This window comes from Chlorocebus sabaeus, chromosome 14, assembly GCF_047675955.1.
Source record: "Chlorocebus sabaeus isolate Y175 chromosome 14, mChlSab1.0.hap1, whole genome shotgun sequence".
Lineage (NCBI taxonomy): Eukaryota > Metazoa > Chordata > Mammalia > Primates > Cercopithecidae > Chlorocebus > Chlorocebus sabaeus.
The window spans coordinates 52,500,132-52,524,127 of NC_132917.1; positions in this window are offsets into that span (position 1 = coordinate 52,500,132).

Genomic DNA, 23,996 nt, shown 5'->3' on the forward strand with positions numbered 1-23,996 from the left:
TTCTTACATTCCCATGCAATTAGTTACTTTAGATATTATTCCAAAGGTAGAATTGCTAGTTGAAGACAATGCTTGGTACTTTCAATGTTTTTAATTTTTCAAAATATAAAATGTGAAATATTTAGTTTGTATTTGTGGTGGCCAGCAACATTAAACATCTGATTCATTGGTTATTATATATTTCAATATACTCTGTAAATTGCATGTTTCTACAGTAATGTTTCATATATTTCTTATTGATTCATTAACCAGCTCTCCCTACTAGAAACACTAGCCCAACAATATATATTTTACAATAATTTTATAAGTTTGTTGTTTGTTATAATTTTATTTATAGTATACATATGCTTTTAATTGTTACAACACAATCATTACAAAATACATACCGTAGATTTAAATTTTCAATGCTTACATATAGGGTAATTTTCAGAAGATGGTAGTAGTGGCAACATAGTATTATATTTTTGCTGAGTTTCACTATATAAACTCATAGAACAATAGGATAGTGCAGGGTGCAGAGGTAGTCTATAGGACCACCCTCCCTTTTAACACCAGTTGCAAGTTTGTAGGTTCCCTAGAGTATCTTCAGTTATGATAATTCACTAGGAGGAGTAATTCACAAGGAGAACTCACAGAAAACACTGAAAGCAGTTATACTCATGGTTGTGATTCATTAGAGTGAAACAATGTAAATTAAAATCAGTCAAGGGAAGAAATGCATGGGAAGTCCAGGAATGGACCACATGTGAAGCTTTCAGTTGTCCTCTTCCAGGGGAGTTACATAGCATTAAATTCTTCCAGAATAATATGTGAAAACATACTTGGAATACTGCCAATTGGGAAAGCTCACTTGAACCCTGGGTCAGAGACTTCACTGCGGTTGGTAAAACACATGGTTGACTGTTCACATGACTCAGCACAAGCCTGCAGCTTCTCTGGGGGTCGAGCTGATACCACATGACTCAAAGCCCCCATGAATGAATCACACAGTTATATTATGGGTTTGGTTCAGGGCTCCCAAGTAAGCAAAAACACTCTTGTAAAACAGGGCATTCCAGGGGTTTAGCGATCACCTCTCAGGAGCCAAGAGTAAAGGATAGAGCTATCTTTTGTTAAGGTCATTTTTTTACTACACAGATAGCAAAACCAAAATTCCAAAGCCAATATTACCAAAATGGCTAAGTAACAAGATACCACCATGAATCCTGCTCTGTGCAGGAGAAAACAAAGGGAAGCAAGGGAATATGTGACAGACCTGAAAACTATAAAATTATTAACGGGTACTCATTTGAAAGCCAACCTAAGGACGGCACAAGATATTGGAAGGAATTTCAATTTCCCAATAGCAATCAAGTATAGTTAATCCAAAAATATAGATCAGTATGGGATGCTTAACATTTTCACAGGAGCACATCCTTGGACATCTTAGAGAATTAGATTCAGAAAGCCAGAAATGACCAGAGACACATTGTTATAAAAATGCAAAAATACACATTCCATTAACAGTACAAAAATGAGACCGTATGCTAAAAATCTTTTAACTATTTTCAGTTATTATTTTAATGCTAGTAGTAATGGTGTTGTTACTCTGAAGTTATTTTTTGTAATGCAAGACAAAAAAAAACCAAGTAATTATATGATACACAAATTCTATGAGTAAAGATACCTGTGAGACTTATTCTGTCTGTGGGAGATGAAAAAACAGACACAGATAGAGGAAACTAAATAAATATCCTATAATCACATCTGAATTGAAAACAGTTACTGATTCAGAACCAATGGGCATACCTAACATCCAGACCATGGCCTTGATATATACATTCCTACGAAGTGGAAAATGAAAAATATCACACTCCAGACCGAAGCAAGAAAAGGACAAAATACGCCTAGAATATCTCTAATATTTGATAATAAGAGACTATCAAAGACTAATAGAGTGAATATCTGTAATATTTGATAACAAGAGACTATCAAAGACTAATAGAGTTATATTTAAAGTATAATTATCCCTCAGTAGAGATGGGGAATATGTGAAAAATTAGTTCCAGGACCCCATGCACACCAAAATCCCCACATACTCAAATCCATCAATTGGTTCTGTGGAACTGGCTGACTTAAATAGTCAGCCCTCCACTAAGCAAGTTTTACGTCCCTAAAATACTGTATTCTCCATCTGAGTTTAGATGAAAAAAATCGGTGTATAAGTTTCCCATACCCAAAATACTGTATTTTCCATCTGTGTTTGGATCTGCACTGTTCAAACTCGTGTTCCTTAAAGGTCAACTGTATATTGTTGCTAAATTAAAGACACTACAATGGCCGCAGAGTAGCAAATTGAGCACCAATAAATAAAATCTCTGCAAATGATCAAAACACATAAAATATGTTTAAATCTATCAATTCATAAGGATACTAAAACTCTAGTTAATCTGGAGGATGCAAGGGAACCATCTTTTTATTTTCAGAACAAATAACTAAATAAAATAGTTTTTAAGAATTACCCTGACATTCCTATCCAAAGTGCACCAGTAGGTAACCATATAAAAATTAAGGTAATGTTTCTCCTTAAAAGTGTACTTCAACAAATAAATGATGAAAAAATGATATAATTGGAATATCATTATTTGGCTACCTTTATTAAATTAATGGATTGAGTCATTAAGACTCAGTGTATTCTGACATCACATGAAAGAAGAGATAATCAGACATCATGAGTTAGCTTTGTCCAGAAGAAATGTAATACAGGCATGTATATATAATTTTAAATTTTCTAGTAACCTCATTTAAAAAATGTACCAGTCCTCAAAATCCAGGGTATATCCTATATTAATCATATGCTTCCATTTATATATGAGCTCCCATTTCAAAGGTTCAATAACCGCATATGATAGTAGGCACTATATTGGATGGAGCCATCATGTGCTTCATAATCAAAAAAGTAAAGCACTTGAAAAGAAGCATTACCAAGATAAATTGAACTGTAATCTAACTGAGCTTATATATCAAAATATACAGAAACTATATTTTTTTTTTAAAAAAAGGAACACTAGAGTGGCACCATGCAAATGAAATCACTAACATGCAGACTGTGAGAAACCCTATGGAACAAGTAATATGGTAGCTTTAAGAGACAAATTGAGGCTGGGCACAGTGGCCCATGTCTGTAATGCCAGCACTTTGGGAGGCTGAAGTGGGCAGATCACAAGGTCAGGAGTTCAAGACCAGCCTGGCCAACATGGCAAAAACCCGTCTCTACTAACAACACAAAAATTAACTTGGCATGGTGGCACTTTCCCGTAATCCCAGCTACTCGGGAGGCTGAGGCAGGAGAACTGCTTGAACCGGGACCTGGGAGGCAGAGTTGGCAGTGAGCTGAGATCATACCACTGTACTCCAGCCTGGGTTACAGAGCGAGACTCCATCTCTATAAAACGTGAGAGAGAGACAGAGAGAGAGAGAGAGACAGAGAGAGAGAGAGAGAGAGAGAAAAAAAAAACAAAGAGAAGAGAAGAGAGAAAGAGAAATTGCAATTGGAAACATAAGGCATAGAGAGAGAAATAATTACTAAAAATGAGACTTTAAAAACATTACAAACAGGCAAAATTAAAGACTTCTGAAAAAGATGGAACCATACTTACCCTTTCACCTGAAACATTTGAACAAACAAATAATAGTTTTTAAGATGCCAGTCATTAGGGAAAAAAGGGCAGTGATTCTTAAGAGAAGGGAAACATAAGGTAAACTCAACTATTGGAAAAAAAAAAAGGAAAGATACACAGGTTGCCAATATTAGGAATGGAAGAGGTGACATCAATACAGAGTCTACAGATTTTAAGAGAAGATATGAAAATATCATAAACAACTTACGCCAATAAGTTTGACAAATACTTTGAAAAAAATATCAAACTTCACTCAGGAAGCAATAGCCCATGTAGTCCAATAATCTATTAAAATGAATTTATAGTTAAACATCTTCTCACAAAGAAAACCCCAGGCCTAGATGGCTTCACTGAAAAACTTGGCCAAAAATTTATGGAAGAAATAACATCAATTTTACACAAACTCTTCAAGAGTAGGAAATATTATAAAACTCATTCTACAAGGCCAGAATTTTATATCAAAATAAGAAAAAGACATTACAAGAAAACTGTAGATTCATAATCCTCATAAGCATAGATGCAAACATTCTTAAGAAAATGTTAGCAATATTTTAAAAAATGGAGCATGAGCAAGTGGGGTTTACTGGGAATTCAAGATTGATTTAACATTTGAAACAATTAAAGTTAATGTAGTCACCATATTAACAAAGTAAAGTATAACCATATAATCATCTTGATAGACACAGAAGAAGCATTTGTTGAAATTCAACAAATAGTTATGATTTAAAAAAAAAAATACAAAGCAAAAAACTCCTCTGAAAACTAGGAACTTCCTCAGCTAGATAAAGAACATCTATGAAAAGCTCCAGCTAAGATTACACTTTATGGTGAAAGACAAAATGCTTCCCCCACCCACAGGAAAATGGCAAAGATATCTGATCATTCCACTTTTATTCAATATTGTAGTGGAGGTTTTATCTACAGTTATTCAATGTCATAATGGAGGTTTAGAGTAAGGAAATAAAATAAAATAAAGAGCATCCATACAGAAAGAAAAACATCAAAGTGTTTTAATAAGGAGATAACATGATTATATACAAAGAAAATCATATGAAGCTAAAAATAGTGACTAGAACTAGTAGTAGGCAAATTTAGCATTTCAGCAGAATACAAGATAAGGAACAATAATTGATTTTATTTAAATATACTTCAGTGAACGTTCAATCAGAAATTAACAATTTCAAAGGCCATTTACAATAGCATCAAAATATGATATATTTGAAGTTAATCTAGCTAAAGATGTATTATTTTTCCTTGCTGAGAAACACTCAAAATCTAAAAAAAAAAAAAAAAAAAAAAAAAAAAAAAAAAAAAAAAAAAAGTACTTTGTTCATGGATTAGGGGTTCAAAAGATTTAAGATTTTAGTTACTCCAAAATTTATCTATAGATTCAACACGTTCTCAATCAAAATTCCAGCAGCTTTCTTTTTGGTAGAAATTGACAAGATGATCCTAACACTCAAATGAAAATGCAAAAGGGTATCAAATCCTAAACAACTTTGAAAATAAACATTTGGAGGACTAATATTACCTGACTTTAAAGTTTCTTATAAGTTACAGTTACCAAAACCATGACAAATTTTCTTAAAGATAAAGGACAAATATGTCATTAGAATTTAGAGGGTATAGAAATAGATTTACATATATATGTTTAACCGAGTTTTGGTAAAGGTACAAAGGTAATTCAATAGCAAAAATAAGAATATTATTTTCAATAAAATAGTGTTATAATAATAAAATATCCATAAGTTAAAAAGTGAACTTCGGCCGGGCGCGGTGGCTCAAGCTTGTAATCCCAGCACTTTGGGAGGCCGAGACGGGCGGATCACGAGGTCAGGAGATCGAGACCATCCTGGCTAACATGGTGAAACCCCGTCTCTACTAAAAAAATACAAAAAACTAGCCGGGCGACGTGGCGGGCGCCTGTAGTCCCAGCTACTCGGGAGGCTGAGGCAGGAGAATGGCGTAAACCCGGGAGGCGGAGCTTGTAGTGAGCTGAGATCCGGCCACTGCACTTCAGCCTGGGCAGCAGAGCCAGACTCCGTCTCAAAAAAAAAAAAAAGTTAGCTTGAATCCATATATCATACCATATACAAAAATTAACTCAAGATGGATTATAGGCCTAAATTTAACACCTAAAACCATAAATATTCTAGGAGAACATAGAGGATAAAATCCTTGTGACCTTGGATATGGCAAAGATTTCTTAGATATGACACCAAATGCATGATGCTTAAAAGAAGATATTGATAAATTGAACTTCACCAAAATTAACATCCTTATCTTTTCTAGTAACTTAGTAAGAAAATAAAAATAAAAGCCACCACTTTGAAACAATATTTTTGAATCTTATACCTAATAAAGGCCTTTTTTCTAGAATAAATTAAAAACTCTCAAAACTTGGTAATAGAAAACAGGCTGGGCGCAGTGGCTCACGCCTGTAATCCCAGCACTTTGGGAGGCCAAGGTGGGTGGATCACGAGGTCAGGAGATCAAGATCATCCTGGGTAACAAGGTTGAAACCCCATCTCTACTAAAAATACAAAAAATTAGCTGGGCGTGGTGGCCGGTGCCTGTAGTCCCAGCTATTCGGGAGGCTGAGGCAGGAGAATGGCGTGAACCTGGGAGGCGGAGCTTGCAGTGAACCCAGATCATGCCACTGCACTCCATCCTGGGTGATAGAATGAGATTCCATCTCAAACAAAACAAAACAGAACAAAACACAACACTTAGTAATAGCAGACAAATATCTCAAATTATTAAATAGGAAAAAATAACCAGATTATTCACTAAAGAAGATATGTGCTTGACAGCATAAGCACATGAAATAAGGTTAACATCATTAGTCATTCAGAAAAGGCAAATTAAACTGAAATGCGATACAACAACACACTTATTAGAATTGTTAAAATTGAAAAGACCAACAATATGAAGTACTCACAAGAACAGTGAGAAACTGAAATTCACACATTCTGCTGGTGAGAATGTAAAATGCTACCATCACTTTGAAAATAGTCCAGCAATTCCTTAAAAAGCTAAACGTGTGATCCAGCCTTTCTACCCCCAGATATTTATCACAGCAAATGAAAGCATATGCCCATATAAAATCTTATACATGAATGTTCATAGCAGTTATATTTGTAATAGCCAAAGACTGGAAACAATTCAAATGTCCGCCAACACATAATAATGATGTATTGATAAACAATATGATAAACAAAATAAAGTATATGCATGCAGTGCAAAACTACTCAACAATAAAACAAATAAACTTGAAAGATGCAAAAACATCAGTGAAAATCAAAATTATCATGCTGAGTGAAAGAAACCAAACAAAAAGAATATACACATACTGTATGATTCCATTTATATAAAATTCTAGAAAATGCAAGCTACTCTATAGTGATGGAAAGATCAGTAGTTGCCAGGAAGTATGGGTAGCAGTGAAGGGTGTGGAGGCAAAGAAATCAAAGAGACATAATGCAAATTTTGGGGCTGATAGATATATTTATTATCTTGATTGTGGTGGTGCTTTCATAGGTATAATTACATGTAAAAAATCAAATTGCACTCTTCAAATATGTGTAGTGGATTATATATCAATTATACCTAAAACAAAACTGTTAACAAATAAGTTACAGGTTAGATATGCACATTTGGGTGATAAAACTGCAAAGACAGTTAAGATGATTTCCATAGAAATCAGGATGCTGATTATCTTTAGGAACAGAGAAGAGGCTATTTTTTGGGAAGGGCACATTGAGGGCTTCTGGAGTTGCTGATAAGGTTGTATTTCCTGACATGGTAGTGACTATTCAGGTGTTATATTTATCTTAATCCATTCAGCTCTGTACTTTTTTTCATATAGTTTGGATATTTCTTCCCACTAAATCTCATGTTGAGAGGTGATACAATGTTGGAGGTAGGGCCTAATGGGACATGTTTGGGTTATGGGGGGCAGATCCCTCTCCTTCATGAATGGCTTAGTACCCTTCCCCTGGCACCACCGTTCCCTTTCTCTCTTGCTCCTTCTTTCTCCATATGACTTTTCTTAATTTCAAAAACTTTTTTCAACTAGATAATTCGATATTTAAAAACTACACAAAGCACCATTTTCAGAAATATTCATAATAAAATATTTCTATCTTTGTAATTTCCAAACTGTCTACAAATAATATGACAATAATAAGATTTAATAAACTCACTGAAGGTGAACATCATGAAATACTGAATAACTACCAATTGCTAACTAAAAGTTGGAGCTGTGCTACAGTGCCAACTGCATAAAATAACATACGGAAATAGACAAGGTCTAAAAGGAAATATTTTGAGTAAGAATGATTTTGTCCCAGAATTGATGACTAGTGCTTAAAACGTAGGAACAATGAAAGATAAATTCCACCCAATCTAAAACTCACTCAGGAAATTTTTCTCAGCTTGTTAATAAGTTTCCCAACAGGTTCTCTGTGTCAGCCCATTTTCAGACTGCTATAAAGAACTTCCTGAGACTGAGTAATTTATAAAGGAAAGAGGTTTAATTGACTCACAGCTCTGCATGCCTGGGGAGGCCTCAGGAAACTTACAATCATGGTGGAAGGGAAAGCAGGCACATCTTACATGGTGGCAGGTAAGAGAGAGACTGTGTGAAGGAGGAATGTGACAAACATTTATAAAATCATCAGATATTGTGAGAACTCACTCAGTGTCACAAGAACAGCATGGGGAAAATCACCCTTATGATCCAATCACCTCCATCCCTTGACACAGGGGATTACAGGGATTAACATTTGAGATGAGATTTGGGTTGGACACAGAGTCAAACCATATAATTCCACCCCTGGTTCCTTTCAGATCTCACATACTTTTTATATGTGAGTGATTCACAATGCCCTAGAAGAGGTTCTCCATGATGGCTTAGCTCCTGTAGCAGACTTCTGTCTGCATGTCCAGGCATTTTCATACATCCTCTGAAATCTGGGCAGAGGCTCCCAAACCTCAGTTCTTGACTTCTGTGAACCCGTATGCCCAATACCACATGGAAGCCACCAAGGCTTGCAGCTTGCACCCTCTGAAGCAACAGTTCAAGCTATACCTTAGCCCCTTCTAGCCACAAGGGAAGCTGGAGTGGCTAGGATGCAGAATACCAAGTCTCCAGGCTGCACAGAACAGTGGGACCATAGGCCCAGCCCACAAAACCATTTTTCCCTCCTAGGCCTCTGGGCCTATGATAGGAGGGGCTGCCTTAAAGATCTCTGACAGGCCCTGGAGACATTTTCCCCAATGTCCTGGTGATTAATATATGACTCCACATTACTTATGCAAATTCTGCAGCTAGCTTGAATTTCTTCCTAGAAATTTGGGTTATATTTTCTATTTCATTGTCAGGCTGCAAATTTTCCAAACTTTTATGCTGTTCTTCCCTTTTAATAATGAGTTGTAATCTCGGATCATCTCTCTCAAGTTCAAAGTTTCACAGATCTTTAGGGAAGGGGCAAAATGTCACCAGTCTCTTTGATAAATCATAGCAAGGGTGACCTTTGCTCCAGTTCCCAATAAGTTCCTCATCTCCATCTGAGAACATCATGGCCTGGACTTCATTGTTCACATCACTATCAGCATTTTGGTCCAAACTATTAAACAAATCTCTAGGCAGTTTCAGACTTTCCCACATCTTCCTGTCTTTTTCTGAGCCCTCCAAACTGTTCCAACTTCTGCCTGTTACCCATTTCCAAAGTTGCTTCCACATTTTAAGGTATCTTTATAAGAGTACTCCACTCTCTTGGTACCACTTCATCGTATTAGTCTGTTTTCATAGTTATAAAGAAATACCCAAGACTGGGTAATTTATAAAGGAAAGAGGTTTGACTCACAGGTCAGCATACCTGGGGATGCCTCGGGAAACTTACGATCATGGCAGAAGGGGAAGGAGTCATGTCTTATGTGGCGGCAGGCAAGAGAAGGAAAAACCCAGGTGAAACTGCCATTTATAAAACCATCAGATCTCATGAGAACTCACTTATTATCATGAGATTAGCATGAAGGAAACTATCCCCGTGATCCAATTGCCACCCACCCTTGTCACGTGGGGATTATGGGGATTACCATTCAAAATGAGATTTGGGTGGGAAAATAAAGCCAAAGTGTATCACTCTGTAACCCTAATCATCACCCTAGCCAGTCCTTGCCTGATGCCTCCCAAAATACTGGAAGGCAGAAAGAGAGGAACTGATGATGATGATGATGTTGTAAGAGATATCATCTTCTTTATTAAGAGAATCACCACACCCACCACCATCACAAAACTAACTAAGAGGAATCTTTGAGTGAAAAAATTATACAGGTTGGAAGTACTTTCAAAATGAAGAGATGGGCTGACTACACCTGATAGACAGGTCACTGAGCTGAAATTGGCAGACCCACCCTGGAGTCGCTCTTGGTGCAGTCATAGGGGCATACCAGGGTATAGTGATATCCTTGTCAAGAACTTGACAGGTGTTCCCAGAGTGTTAGGGACATATATGGAGGTAGAATATGGAACCTATCACTCACCCGAAGATTTCTTAAGATGAGAGGTTTGAGGAAGTAACCCTCTGCCTAGGGCTAAAAAAGAACTGTAGCATGGGCTCAGAGTAAAATGTCCCTCATGTCCCTTGGAAGGCATGAAAGAGGAACCTACTGTGTTTCATGGTTCCCTATAAAGAAGCACAGTGTTTGAGGAAATGAAGATGACACAGAAGACACCCTTAGATATCCAGGAAAGTATGCCTCCCTTTAGTCCACAGCATAGAGTTGAGGCTGGGATATGGATAATACCTCATCACTGGATTTTCTAATGCCCTTTGCACATAGGCAGATAACTAAGGTCTTGTCAAGAAAATGTAAATCAAAGTGATGTGTGCAATTTCTGCCTCACTTTCTTAAGAGAAAGTTTCTGAGATTAGTCCTTCATTCCATTCTCCTCCCTAATGGCAAAATAGCAGTAACCATAGAAAGCTTATGTCCTATATAGAGGCTTACCAATCCATGTGTATAAGTAACTATGGAGCTGTCTTGGAACACACGCTGCACCACTGTGCAAGGAATAACCTTTTGTTTTGTTTGAACTACTGAATTTTGAAAATTCTTAATTATAGCTCTTTTGAGTATGTACTATTTCTAATCCAGACAGCTTGGCCAAAAATCAGATAGGATAACTGGACTACTGGCAGGATGCTAAGAAGATGTAAATGCCTGCTCAAAATGATACATACTTTGGTATTTCTAGCAAAGTGAGTTCAATTATGAAATCAAACCACTGAGATACACATTTTCTTTTGAATATTCAAATATTATTTTACTTCCAATTGGCACATCATTATAAAATACCCCAACACTTTACAGCAAACATATACAAAGTGCTAACTTGGTTTGCCCCACAAGGTTATAGAGAATTCCAGGAGGAGAGTAGGGAAGAGAATAAAAATCTCCAGGGAGGATACCAATCATTAAACTGAGATTTTGTGTTTGCACAGCCAAGACATAGCTATGGGGGAATACCACTGAGGAGCATTAAAGAAACATCAGGCTGACTAATAATAAGAATTTCCATCCAAATCCATCTACCAAATCAAGTGAATCTGCAATAAATATAAATCCACATGCAGTAGTGTCTCTCCAGGGAAATCTAACATTTTCCCACCAGACAGGATTGTTCTGCATAGCAACCATTTTATGGGGAAGATGACAGCTTGTGTGTCTTTGCCTACTGAGATCAGATCAGAATGTCAGCTACACTACCAGTCAAGGCTGCTCTTCAGTCTAAAGGAGGTGCCAATTTGCCAAAAGGGAACATTCTCTTACCCGTACGATCGATCGGCAGGACATTAAGAATAAGTACAGCAATACAAATGCAATGAAATATCTTAATACATGTATAGAAAACATTTTAAATTCAAAGTTCAGAAAAAAGCACACAATTTAAAGATGTTCTTCAGTAACAGGATACCCTCAGTAAGATTAGGGATTTCTTCAAGAATAATTTGTTTTATTATTATTTAGATATAGTGAGCAAGAAATGGGGCTGTAACTAATTTGCTGAAGCCTTGTAGGTTTGAAATATTCTGTATCTTTAGCCAGGAAGCTCTTTTAGTAAAACAAAATAAGAGTCATTATTTCTATGTTTTCAGGATCAGTTGGTATTGAAATGAACATGAATGGTTCAACTGGTCCTTTATATTATTCATACCTACAGAAGATTGTCTCCTTTGTGATTATCTAGAATAACATATTTTAAGTTTTCTAGACTCATATTATAGTGAAGCATTGATATTGTTGTCGTATGTTGTGTGTCAACACGCAAATGTCTTTTGTTCAATGCCAGTGAATAATATAAAACTGTTTTTTTTTTTTTCCAGACAGAGTCTCGCTCTGTTGCCCGGGCTAGATTGCAGTGGCATGATCTCTGCTCACTGCAAGCTCTGCCTCCCGGGTTCCTGCCATTCTCCTACCTCAGCCTCCTGAGTAGCTGGGACTATAGGCGCCCGCCACCATGCCCGCCTAACTTTTTGTATTTTTAGTAGGGATGGGGTTTCACCATGTTAGCCAGGATGGTCTCGATCTCTTGACCTCATTATCTGCCCACTTCGGCCTCCCAAAGTGCTGGGATTACAGGCGTGAGCCACCTTGCCCAGCCAAAATAAAACAATTCATACAAAAAAACTTTGCCTGGAAATCTCCTTCATCCTACTTATACCATGAGCCCAATTAAAGTATTCAATTAGGAGGATATTAAATTGCATTGATGTGTTTCCTACAACACTGTTACAAAAGTATGGTTCTATGTAGATTCTTAGTTAACCTGCCAGACAGAAGCACACAACCCAATGTGAACTTGAACTAGCATTAGAATTCATTTTTTGTTTTTCTTTTTGAGTTTTTGGCTTGTGTTTGTTTTTCACAACCTTGGTGGTACATTTATCTTATGCAAGAACAAACATCACTCTCCTTCAAATAATAGAAAATATTCCATAATATGCATCCTTCTATATGTAACATTATGAAGAAAAACATTTATATCAAGATATTGGACACATTGTGTACTGAGAACTCATTAATTTTCCCAAACATTTAGTTAGGTTTTTTATTGATTAAGTGAGGATGTGGGCAAAAGGCTAGACCTCAAGCAGAGGCACAGCACAGCAGAGATTACTTATAAGGACAACTAAATTGTATTCCGGAGGTATTTATCAGAACACGTCAGTGTGCTGTGACACAAAGGTGTCAGCTAATGGAAGCAGTAATATTCACAATGTGATTTCGTATTTCTAAAATTTTTAGTGGTGTTACTAAACAATTTAAGGAGCAGAACAACACTTTCTCAAAATTGGAAAGAAAACTTAAGGAGACTATTTGACTGTTAATTATACTATAATATTTTATATGCACTAATATTATCACCAGGTGTATATATCCTTTGCCACCTGATAACATTAAAGCCTTTAGGGTCATCGAATTGTGAATACTAAAAAACAATTTTAGGCAACAGCAGAACAACAAAAGCAAATAGGAACTTCAAAATTGCATGAATTTTGTCCTCACAAAATTTTCCAAATGTAAATGCAACTAAGCATTTTTGTTCTTAATGCTTCATCTCTATAAAGCTTCTGGAAAAACCTTCATACATGACATGGGTTTACATATTTTAAAGTTTTTTTTTTTTTTTCCTTTTTAAACTGAAACAAATTTTGTTCATTTGAAAACACTTAAAAGTGCAAATAAACAACATATAAATTGTAAACCATCTCAAATCTCATCACTCACTTTGTTCATTAAGAAGTATGCTTGAACTCTCAGAAAGAAACCCTTTCTTCCACTCCTGGTTTTCTGGACGAATGACTCACCCATCACAAACCTCTGTCCTTCCTCTATCTAAGTCTTCCTTCACCCAGTCTCTTGGGAGCAGAGTGATTGGCAAACAAGAATAAGTTGGCGTGTTTATCTCAATCCTCCTACCTCCAGGTTCTGAGGTCCTTCTGAGGGAGTTGCTGCCCTGGTCCAGTGCGTACATCTACCGAATCTTGGGGTTTAGTTCACAGGGCCAATGACTCTGACACAAGCCACACCCTCCCATTGGGCCATAATCAATACTGAAAGTGATACTAGAGCCACCTCTGTTAATTTTGTTTCTCAGCTTACTCAGAGCCCAGGACTACTTACAGGAATGCCATTTAATTGGCTCCCTAAGAGACCTGAACTCTAATCTACCTTTTTAAAATAACAGAAATGAGTTTATAAATAACATAAAAACTTATAAACTGGTCATTACAAGCCAGAGAAGTTTTATAATTAGCCCTGCTCTGTAACCCTAGTTAAATAACAGAAACTCTACAGGCTTCTGACTCTTAATACAGGAGTTGGCAGACTTTTTTTTATGAAGAGCCAAATAATATACATTTTAGATTTTTTGCACTATTGAGTTTTTGTCACAACTGCTTATCTCTGTCTTTTTAGTGAGAAAACCTCCACAGACAATAGTTAAACCAATGGGTGTGGCTATGAGCCAATAAAATTTAATTTACATAAATAAGTGGCCTACAGATTTTGCCTGCAGAAAGTAAATGGTTTGCCAACCTCTGAATATGAACTGAGAGAATCAAAAGACATGAGCACTAAAGACTCTGCCCAATACAATGTAGCATTCTATTTCAATTCCTGAATAAACTAATTGTTATTCTGTCCCTGGAGTTTTCATTTTCCCTTTTACATTATTTTCAGGGAAGTAGCTGAGTGAAATGCGACATTTGGGGTCTAAGAAATTAAATCATATAGCATATCGGATCCTGCCATGTCAAGAGAAATGAAATAACTTGAGCAATGCTGTAAAGCTGTCCTGTAAATAGTTCTGGGTGTAGCTGAGACATTCAAACCCATAAAGTGGTTTGTTGTCTGCTCTGTCTACGGGGTAATTTGGGCCATAGGATGGCTGACATTTCCATGGCAGGGTCAGTAATTTCAGAAATCTCCCTGTTAGTTGGCACTCACTCTTAGCAGATTGGACCTGATAATACTGATGAAACAAGTCAGCTCTCCACTTCCCTGCCTTTATAGATAGGCTATTTAAGTCCAGTGACATCTTCCACTTCATATCCTGTTTTCAGTCTCTGTAGAATAGACCTTTAGCTCACCCTGGTTTAATGTAGGGGCTGAGCCAAAGCAGGAGACATCAAAGAAAAATTGCATGGAACAAACTCAAATAGGGGAAAAAGACTTTGTTCAAGGCTACTGCAATAGGGGAAAGCAAATGAAGCTAATTCCTCTGAAACAGAAGACAGGAGGGCTTTAAAGCACTGGGATGAACTAGTGGAAAAATATTGGAGAACATTAGTATGAAACGTTAATCAATAAAAGGTGTTGAACACATTGTGTTATTCCTGAGTTTGCCAATGTTTTTCTCTATTATGAGGCCATCTGTGTTTGCTAATAGGTACCCATTGCAGTTAGGCTCCTATCTTCCCCACAGGAACTGAGAGATAGAGGTGTTATCCTCCTTCAAAGGGATGATTCCCTGGTCCTTGAGAACGACATTCCTGGTGGTAAAACTAACAAGAGGCAGGGAGAATATTTATATGCATTTCAAAGAGGCTTAAAAAGAATTTGCAATTACAAGTTTTCTGAAGTAAATGTTCTAAGAAAACTGTGGTACTAGAGTTAGAGCTAGAGTTAGAAAGGAGCTTATTTCAAGTTCAGTCAAGTGAGGAGAACATTAAGATTGTCTTGACCAGAGCCAATCAATTAAATTTAAACTTCCATAACCTTGGGAGAGTTATTTAAAAACTTTACTATACATGTAACCGCCCATGTGTGAGATTTTTATATTTGTTTCTTGTTTATGTAAACAAATAAATCGTGAAACAAATACATTTCTGTTTATTTTTCACAATAGTTCATTGGTTGCAACTATCATTTCCATTTTTTAAAGAAAGAAATGAGAAAGAATAAGGTACATCCCAAGTCTACAGCACTAATAAGTATAAAAAATCAAAATTTTATCCCACATATAATTCCGTATCTTCTCTTATCACTGCACCAAGCAAGTTGTTTCTCAAAGAAAAAAAAAATATCCTGGGATTCTTCTAGAACATAAAGAAAAATAACAATCATGATATTATAAAACCAATATTTCCCAGCTCTTCTGAAGATAATTTAAAGCTGTTATAGAAATCAGAGTTCTGTTTTATAGGTGAGTTTCTCAACCATGGCATTATTGACATTTTGAGTCAAATAATTCTTCATTGTGTGGAGGCTGCCCTTGTCCTGTGTATTGTAGAATGTTTCACAGATCCCTGACCTCTACCACCTAGATTCCAGTATCACCCCTGAGTTGGGAACACCAAAAAAAAAATGTCTCTAGATATTGTCAATGTCTCCTGAGGGTAAGATATCTTCTACTGAGAGCCACTGCTTTACAGGAATGTTCTTCTATAGTATATTCAGTGATGGAACCCTTCAAACAAAGAAATATTTTACAGAACACAGATATTTAAAAATTAAATGAAATAAAGAGGATGCCCTAGAAAAGAGAGCTCTACTCAATTCATTTTGTTCTCCCCTTCTCTCACCAACCTTCTGAGATACTTATACCAACATGACTCCGTAGAAATGACTGCTCAAACAGAACTTATATCCTTCTCTTGAGATGTTGCCAGACATGGTTCTACAATACATTCTGTCTACCCTTCGCCTCATTAAACATAGGTTTGCCATTAGTACTTTTGGCAGGGTAGGTAAACAGAGCTATTATCAGATTGTTTGTGTTTTTGTTTTTAAAAGCTTATCCAGTCCAGCAAAAGGACTCCAACTGTTCAAGAAAATGGCTGTTATATTCACTTGGGTGAATCAAGTAACTCATTTGCCACAGAGCTGTCTCCAACGGTGATGCTCCTAGCATGCAATGGATCTGGCTCAGATTTCATTAAGGGCAAGATGGATCCTTGGCTCAGCTAGTTCCAAACTTAATCTGCAGTTTATAAGCATTTTAGATGGAAATCTACCTTTTCTTTGCAGTTATTGTTTGATAATGGCTTTTTCTTTCATTACAATTTAAATATTCTACCATTACCTGTTTTACACGGTGAAAAATCCATAGAGTAGGTGAGTTCCTATAGAGAGAATGTTTTACACTTCACCACTCTTCAGAAATACTGGTATAAATTAAATTTCATGCTGACTGGCTAAATCCAGAAAGGTCAATAGTGTTTAGTATTTGGGTATTTTTGTCCAAAGCTTATTCACGTTACTAGACCCATACTGAATGTTCCTGTTGTAAAAATCATTTATTTCAAAGTACCTCATACAGATGAGAAAGTTAATATTGTGAGTAAAGATAAGACAGTGGTACTGCTTAGTAAAACATGCAGTTTATGGGGTATAATTTGATGTAATGAAATGTCCATGTTGACCCCCCAAAAGAGTTGACACTAAACTGCCATGGTACCTGAAGTCATTAAAAGTTTCTTTCCTGGAAGGGACAATACCGTTAGCCACTAATAATTCAAAGTGAATGAATACATGCATTTTTTATTTTTTCACTTATCAAATACTTGATAAAATATAACAAAGTTTAAAAAACAGGTGAATTATTAGTTTTGAGAGAAAAGAGACATTAAGTTCATTCCAAGGTCCTTGAATAAAATTGAAAGAACCAGAACCTTTTCTTCTAAATTTATCAAAATTAAGGGAAGACTTTCATTTATTTTCCTTTATTTTTTGAATGAAAAATTCTTAAAACAATTATCAAGTGGCCCAAGTTTGAGCCACTTTAAGAATTCTCAAGTATTATTCTAACAGTGTTATTAAACTAGAATAGGAAGACTGGGTTGAAAGAGTGAAAGAAATAGAGGTTAATGTTCATTGTAATTCATGAATAAAGCACAAAATATAAATTCACTTTTGATAAATTTGATATGATTATTTTTCTGTAGCTACTTCTTTTTCTGAAGGTTTATTGGTAAGTTTTTGTTATTGTTTTTATCTACTTAAGTCCCAGATTTGAAACCATCAGTGAAACATCTCCTACTTACAACTCATAAAATCAATTATTCTTTTATTCACAGTAATAAAGCTCACTCCCAGTGAGACCAATTCAGGCATACAATCAAGTCAAAATCTTAATTTTCCTATTAACCTCTACTTCATCTTTCAACTACTAAAAAGTAACTTAGGCTATAATCATGACTCTCACACAACTATAAAATTAACTCATGTCAAAGACTCTGTTTAAGTCATTAAAGAGTGAATCAGAACAATGTCATAACTGGTTCAAAGAAAAATTCAAAGTCACATATATTGGCAGATAAGAAATGCTAAAATAAACGTACCATAAATGGAAAACTGACATATTATACAGTGGGGGAAGAGAATTGTCCATTGTAATTCCGCCAAACAAAATGTATTTGTATGTCTATGTATAAGAATTATTTGCATCCCTATCAGCTAAAGTTGTAAAACAGCTCAAAGATAATGAAAAGCACAAAGACCTACAGAATCAGATAACCTGGAAGAGTGTTCCTGGACAATACCGTATTTTCCATGGAAGAAAACTGGTGCTCTTTTTGGTTCCTATTAAGTTCTTTCACAATATTTTCCTACACAAACATCTTTTTTCCTTTTCCCAGACCAGCATAATAAAATCTGAAATGAATATTCTCCTTTATGTTTTTAATGAAGGAACTAGTACTTGAGTTAAGCAATTAAATGCCTTGCTGGTAACTGATATGAAAAGGGATTGGGTAAGGTGAGAAATAAGGGCTCATTTTTCATCTGGACATACTGAAAGAATTTACAGTTTTGTCAATGACTCTTTTCCGATTCTTACTTAGCCACAAAGCAGACACACAGTTTTCGTATTTTAAAATGCTGTTTGATAAGTGTTGGCCTCAATGTGCAGTCAAGTATAAGAATTATTGGTGTAAAATATTTATGGAAATCAAGTTCCTGACTTTGTCACGTAGCTTTGAATCTAGAGGTAACCACATGATCCAGTTCTGTTTAATGAGATAAAAAGTCAATTACTTTAAGAGAATAATTCTGGAAAAGCTGTTGATTTTCTACTAAAGGATACCACACATGGTGGGCTTTATTATTTAGTCTTTTTTAAACCTACCTTAAATGCAGATGTAATAGCTAAAGATCTGGTAGCCATCTTGCAACTGTGATGAGACAAGCACAAGGATAAAAACTAACAGTCTAAGCTAAGCGTGACAAAGCAGAAAAATAGAATCAGCAACGCTGATAGCATTGTTCAATAGCTGAGTCAAAGCTCGAAGCAACTACCAACATACAGATTTTTTTCTGAAAGCAATTGTTTCTTTAAGTCACATTTATTTTGAATTTAAACTACTGTTATCTGCAGCCTAAAGCATCACTCGGTGATACACGTTGTTTTCCACAATGCATGGCTTTCTGTACTCATTCCTACATAATAAAATCAAAATCCACAACACAGCAATTGCCACTCATAACATTCTTGAAACTTGGTCTCTCTCTCTTTCTCTCTCACCATATACATACGGTGAGAAATATGGTTATATATATATATATAAAGTGAAAGAGAGAGAGAGTATATATATATATATATGCTTATACATAGAGAAATTATATCGATAAATTAGACTTTAAATATTGTCTTGCAACTTGTTTTTTACCTATTTTCTTTGTATTCTATAATTCTAAATTCTAAAATGTAATTCTTAATGCCTACTATTCTATTAGATGGATGGATTTTCATGAGATTAGCCAATCGGCTATAAAAGCTTTGTTTCAATTTTTTGTTATCCATATTAGTATAAGGTCAATCTTACATTAAATCTTTAGGAGTATCTGTAAGTCTTTTCTTAGAACAAATGTTTAGAAACGTAATTACTAGAAGAAAAAATAGGCAGGATTTTGAACCTATTAATACTTGTTATGAAATTGAGTCCCAAAAAGTTGATGATTCCATAGGAGATTTCCATATCCTCTTCATTCTTAACAATAATGAATAATATAATGTTGTCATGTTACAATTAAATTATCATTCTATCATATTTAAAAAATCTGACATAACAAAAATCCCCATTTATTAAAATTCATTTGAAATCAGTGAATTTGAATATGATTTACATTTTTACAATATTTAATCCTAATGAAATTCAAGAACATATCTATTTTTGTTGTTATTTTCATTCTATAAATCTAAAACATATTTTCTTTTGTTCATTGTTTGGAATTTTGTTATTTTTTCTTATTTCATACTTTAGCCTAAATTCTGTTTTGATGTAAGCGTTGCTTTTTTTTTGAAGAAATGGCCTGTTTGCCCTCTCACTGTCAGCGTAGGTATTAATCTGATTATCTTCGCAGATTATAATTGAGAGGATTGATAGTATAAATTCAAAACCACCCTGCTACCTGATAGCATTTGAAGTCCATATAGCCTCAGTAGAGTAACTTTTACCACTATCTGCTCCATGCTTTGCCTGTCCCTTCTCCTACATGCACCCTCCTATAATGAAACTGTTATCTTGAAAATATCTTTGTTTGACCTCTACTAAAGCATCTGCAGTCCTAAGGGTGTGTCCGTACTCTGATTTCTATAACGATCAGGAGCGAAGGATGGCATCTGAGTTATGTTTTTAGAAATATAAGGGTAAGGTCTAACACCAGAAGTTGAGTTGAAAGTATTTGTTGACTCACTTTGTTCCCTCTAAGTTTTTAAAAGCTTGCTTATCTCAAGGCCCAACCCTCTGTGATCTTTACACATGATAAGTAGTTTTCTTATAACTTATGTATTATCTTTAACATTATTGACGGAAGTGCTCTCTCAAACAGAATCCTCATGAATATTTAGCATGACTTAACATGATAAAAATTGGCTCTTGTGCTTTGTTTTTGACTTATTAGGACTCACTTTAGGGCATTCCTCTAAGTAAATAGTTCTTTATTAGCATAATAATAGAGCATTTGTATCGATCTCTTTAATTTTTTTAAAAAAAATTTCTGACTGGATTTGACACCAAAGCAAACATGGCTAGGCAATGCTAGGTATCAGTCATTGTGTATTCCCATCTTTGATCTTCCTCCTTCTATTAACTGTTGAATTTCAATTACCAGCTAACACAGAGCAAACACACGGGCATGACAGTTGGGAAATAATTTAGCTTTTGACCTTTTCCCCATTCTCTCCTGTAAATCAACATAGTAAAATATCATGGTGACAATTAATCGTCCATAAACACCTGTACACTGAGTCACCTACTAGAAACTAAAGAAGACATTCATACAGCCAACAGACACATGAAAAAATGCTCATCATCACTGACCATCAGAGAAATGCAAATCAAAACCACAATGAGATACCATCTCACACCAGTTAGAATGGCGATCATTCAAAAGTCAGGAAACAACAGGTGCTGGAGAGGATGTGGAGAAATAGGAACACTTTTACACTGTTGGTGGGAGTGTAAACTAGTTCAACCATTATGGAAAACAGTATGGCGATTCCTCAAGGATCTAGAACTAGATGTACCATATGACCCAGCCATCCCATTACTGGGTATATACCCAAAGGATTATAAATTATGCTGCTATAAAGACACATGCACACGTATGTTTATTGCAGCACTATTCACAATAGCAAAGACTTGGAATCAACCCAAATGTCCATCAGTGACAAATTGGATTAAGAAAATGTGGCACATATACACCATGGAATACTATGCAGCCATAAAAAAGGATGAGTTTGTGTCCTTTGTAGGGACATGGATGCAGCTGGAAACCATCATTCTCAGCAAACTATCACAAGAACAGAAAACCAAACACCGCATGTTCTCACTCATAGGCGGGAACTGAACAATGAGATCACTTGGACTCGGGAAGGGGAACATCACACACCGGGGCCTATCATGGGGAGGGGGGAGGGGGGAGGGATTGCACTGGGAGTTATACCTGATGTAAATGACGAGTTGATGGGTGCAGCACACCAACATGGCACAAGTATACATATGTAGCAAACCTGCACGTTGTGCACATGTACCCTACAACTTGAAGTTCAATAATAATAAATAAATTTAAAAAAAAAAAAAAGAAACTTAATAGAGGAGTGTTTATGAAAAACCACTCATTCCTCTTTGGAGAGATTTCCTTTATGTAAACACAGTATTTGTTGAGTTCTCGGTGATGTAGGCAACAAACTGAAGTCTAAGATAGATATTTACAATCTATGCTAAAGCAAATTGAAAGGAAGCCAGTATTAGCCAAGCTTTATAGATGCTTATTGGCTAATTCTTGTTTAAGGTATTTACAGATTGTCACTTACAGGGGTTAGCCGGCTATCTTCCCACATACACCGGGATACAGGGGCCCTATCTTTCTTTAGGATTACATTTCAAAGGGATAGGTCTCAGGTCCTTGAGAAAGACATTCTTGGTTTGAGAAAATTTACATCTCACAGGAACAGAGAAAATATTTACGATTCCTTACAAGTTTTCTATAGTAACCACTCTAAGAAAAGAGAGGGGTCCTATATTAGGAACAAAGACATTTAAGTTTATTCAAGCTGAGGAAAATGTTAAGACTGTCTTGGTCACCCTATGATTGCTATGGCTCACTCTGGTCTTATTTCTGACCAAATTAGAGATGGCAATGGCAATAGAGAAGTTCAAAGGGAAAATATGTCAGTGTTCAGAAACAAAAAAGGGAATAAGGCAATTAGAGTTAATATTAATATTCCCAAGCTCAGGACCCAAAACTGCATGAATAAAAGTAGGGAAAGATGAAGATTCAGATAACCAGAGGGAAATGACTTATCTGATAAAAACAGGCATCTCTTTTTACTGATATTAAAAACCTTGCTTCAAGTTGATAGCCCCTTCAGGATTTATCCAGTAATGTGTAAGGTGACTCTAGCCTGTTTCCTTGCTAATTATAAACAAATGATTCAGCATTTCTGAATGAGTTTATTACAGGCATTAATGGTTTAGTTTTATTATATGGAAAATGGCAACAATAATAGTCCCTCCCCTCTAGTCATTTTGTAATTGGCCGCTCAAATACATGAATGCCATCTCTATAGCAAAGACAGTCACTCCAACTAATAAATAATTTATTGAAGACCTACCATGTGCAAGTTACTATGTTGTGCAAGTTGCTGTATTGTTAGGAGCAGAAAGGTTAAAAAGATGTATTAACACTCCTCAAATAATCTACAGTTGTATAGGAGAGATTATACATATTACCAAGGTAGGGTAGTATGCAATATATGCCATAAATATTTCCTCCCTGGAATCAGGGTGGGAGAAGAGAGTCCCTCTGTGTTGACTAGAAAGAAAGTCATGGAGAACATCATATTTAAGCTAGATTTTAAGAAAAAAATTCAAGGACATGAGCAATGGCCAATAATCAGAGAGCTCATATTATGTTTAAGTAACATCAATTCAAATTTCCTGAACTGTAGCACTGGGTATCATTTTAGTTAGTTCTGGCTGCTATGACAGAATGCCATAGACTAGGTGGCTTAAATGATAGAAATTTATTTCTAACAGTTCTGGTAACTCGGAAATCCAAAGTTAAGGTGTCAGTAGATCTAGAGACTGATGAGGGCTCTCTTCCTGATTTGCAGATAGCATGTATATATATGCTATCTGCTATATATATACATGGTATCATATATATATATGTGTGTCCTCACCTGGTGGAAAACAAAAAGAGAAGAAGCAACTGTTCTGTTTCTTCTTATAAGGGACTAATCCCACTATGCGGACTATACCATCATGACATAACTACCTCCTGAAAGTCCCATCTCCAAAGACCATCACACTGGGGATGTAGGCTTACAACATATGAATTTTGAAATTCACAAGCATTCAGTTGAAAGCAGGTATACATAAAAGGGATGAAGAGGCTAAAACCAGAAACACAGGTGGAGCAAAAATGTTAAAAGCCTGCCATGTCAAGCTAAGAGGGATTTTGGTTTGTTTGCGTGGTGTGTGTGTGTGTGTGTGCACATGCGACTGTGACAGACAGTGTGTATGACTGTCCAAGTTATAGGGAGCTATTAAAGGTTTCCGAGCAATATTATTGAGTTAATCAATAGCATACACTGAAAAGTATTTATCTTTTTAAAGTATGGAGGAGGGAGGAGCTTCAAAATAGCTGACTAGTTGCTTCTGGTTCTCCCCTTTTCAATGGAAAGGAACCATAATAGTAAATAGATAATCACAACTTGAGTAGATTATTTAAGAGAGAACGCTGGAATTCAACAGAGAAGTGGCAGGAAGCACATAAAGCAAGGAAGGAAAGTGAGGCATCCTGTTCCTTAGGGATTGG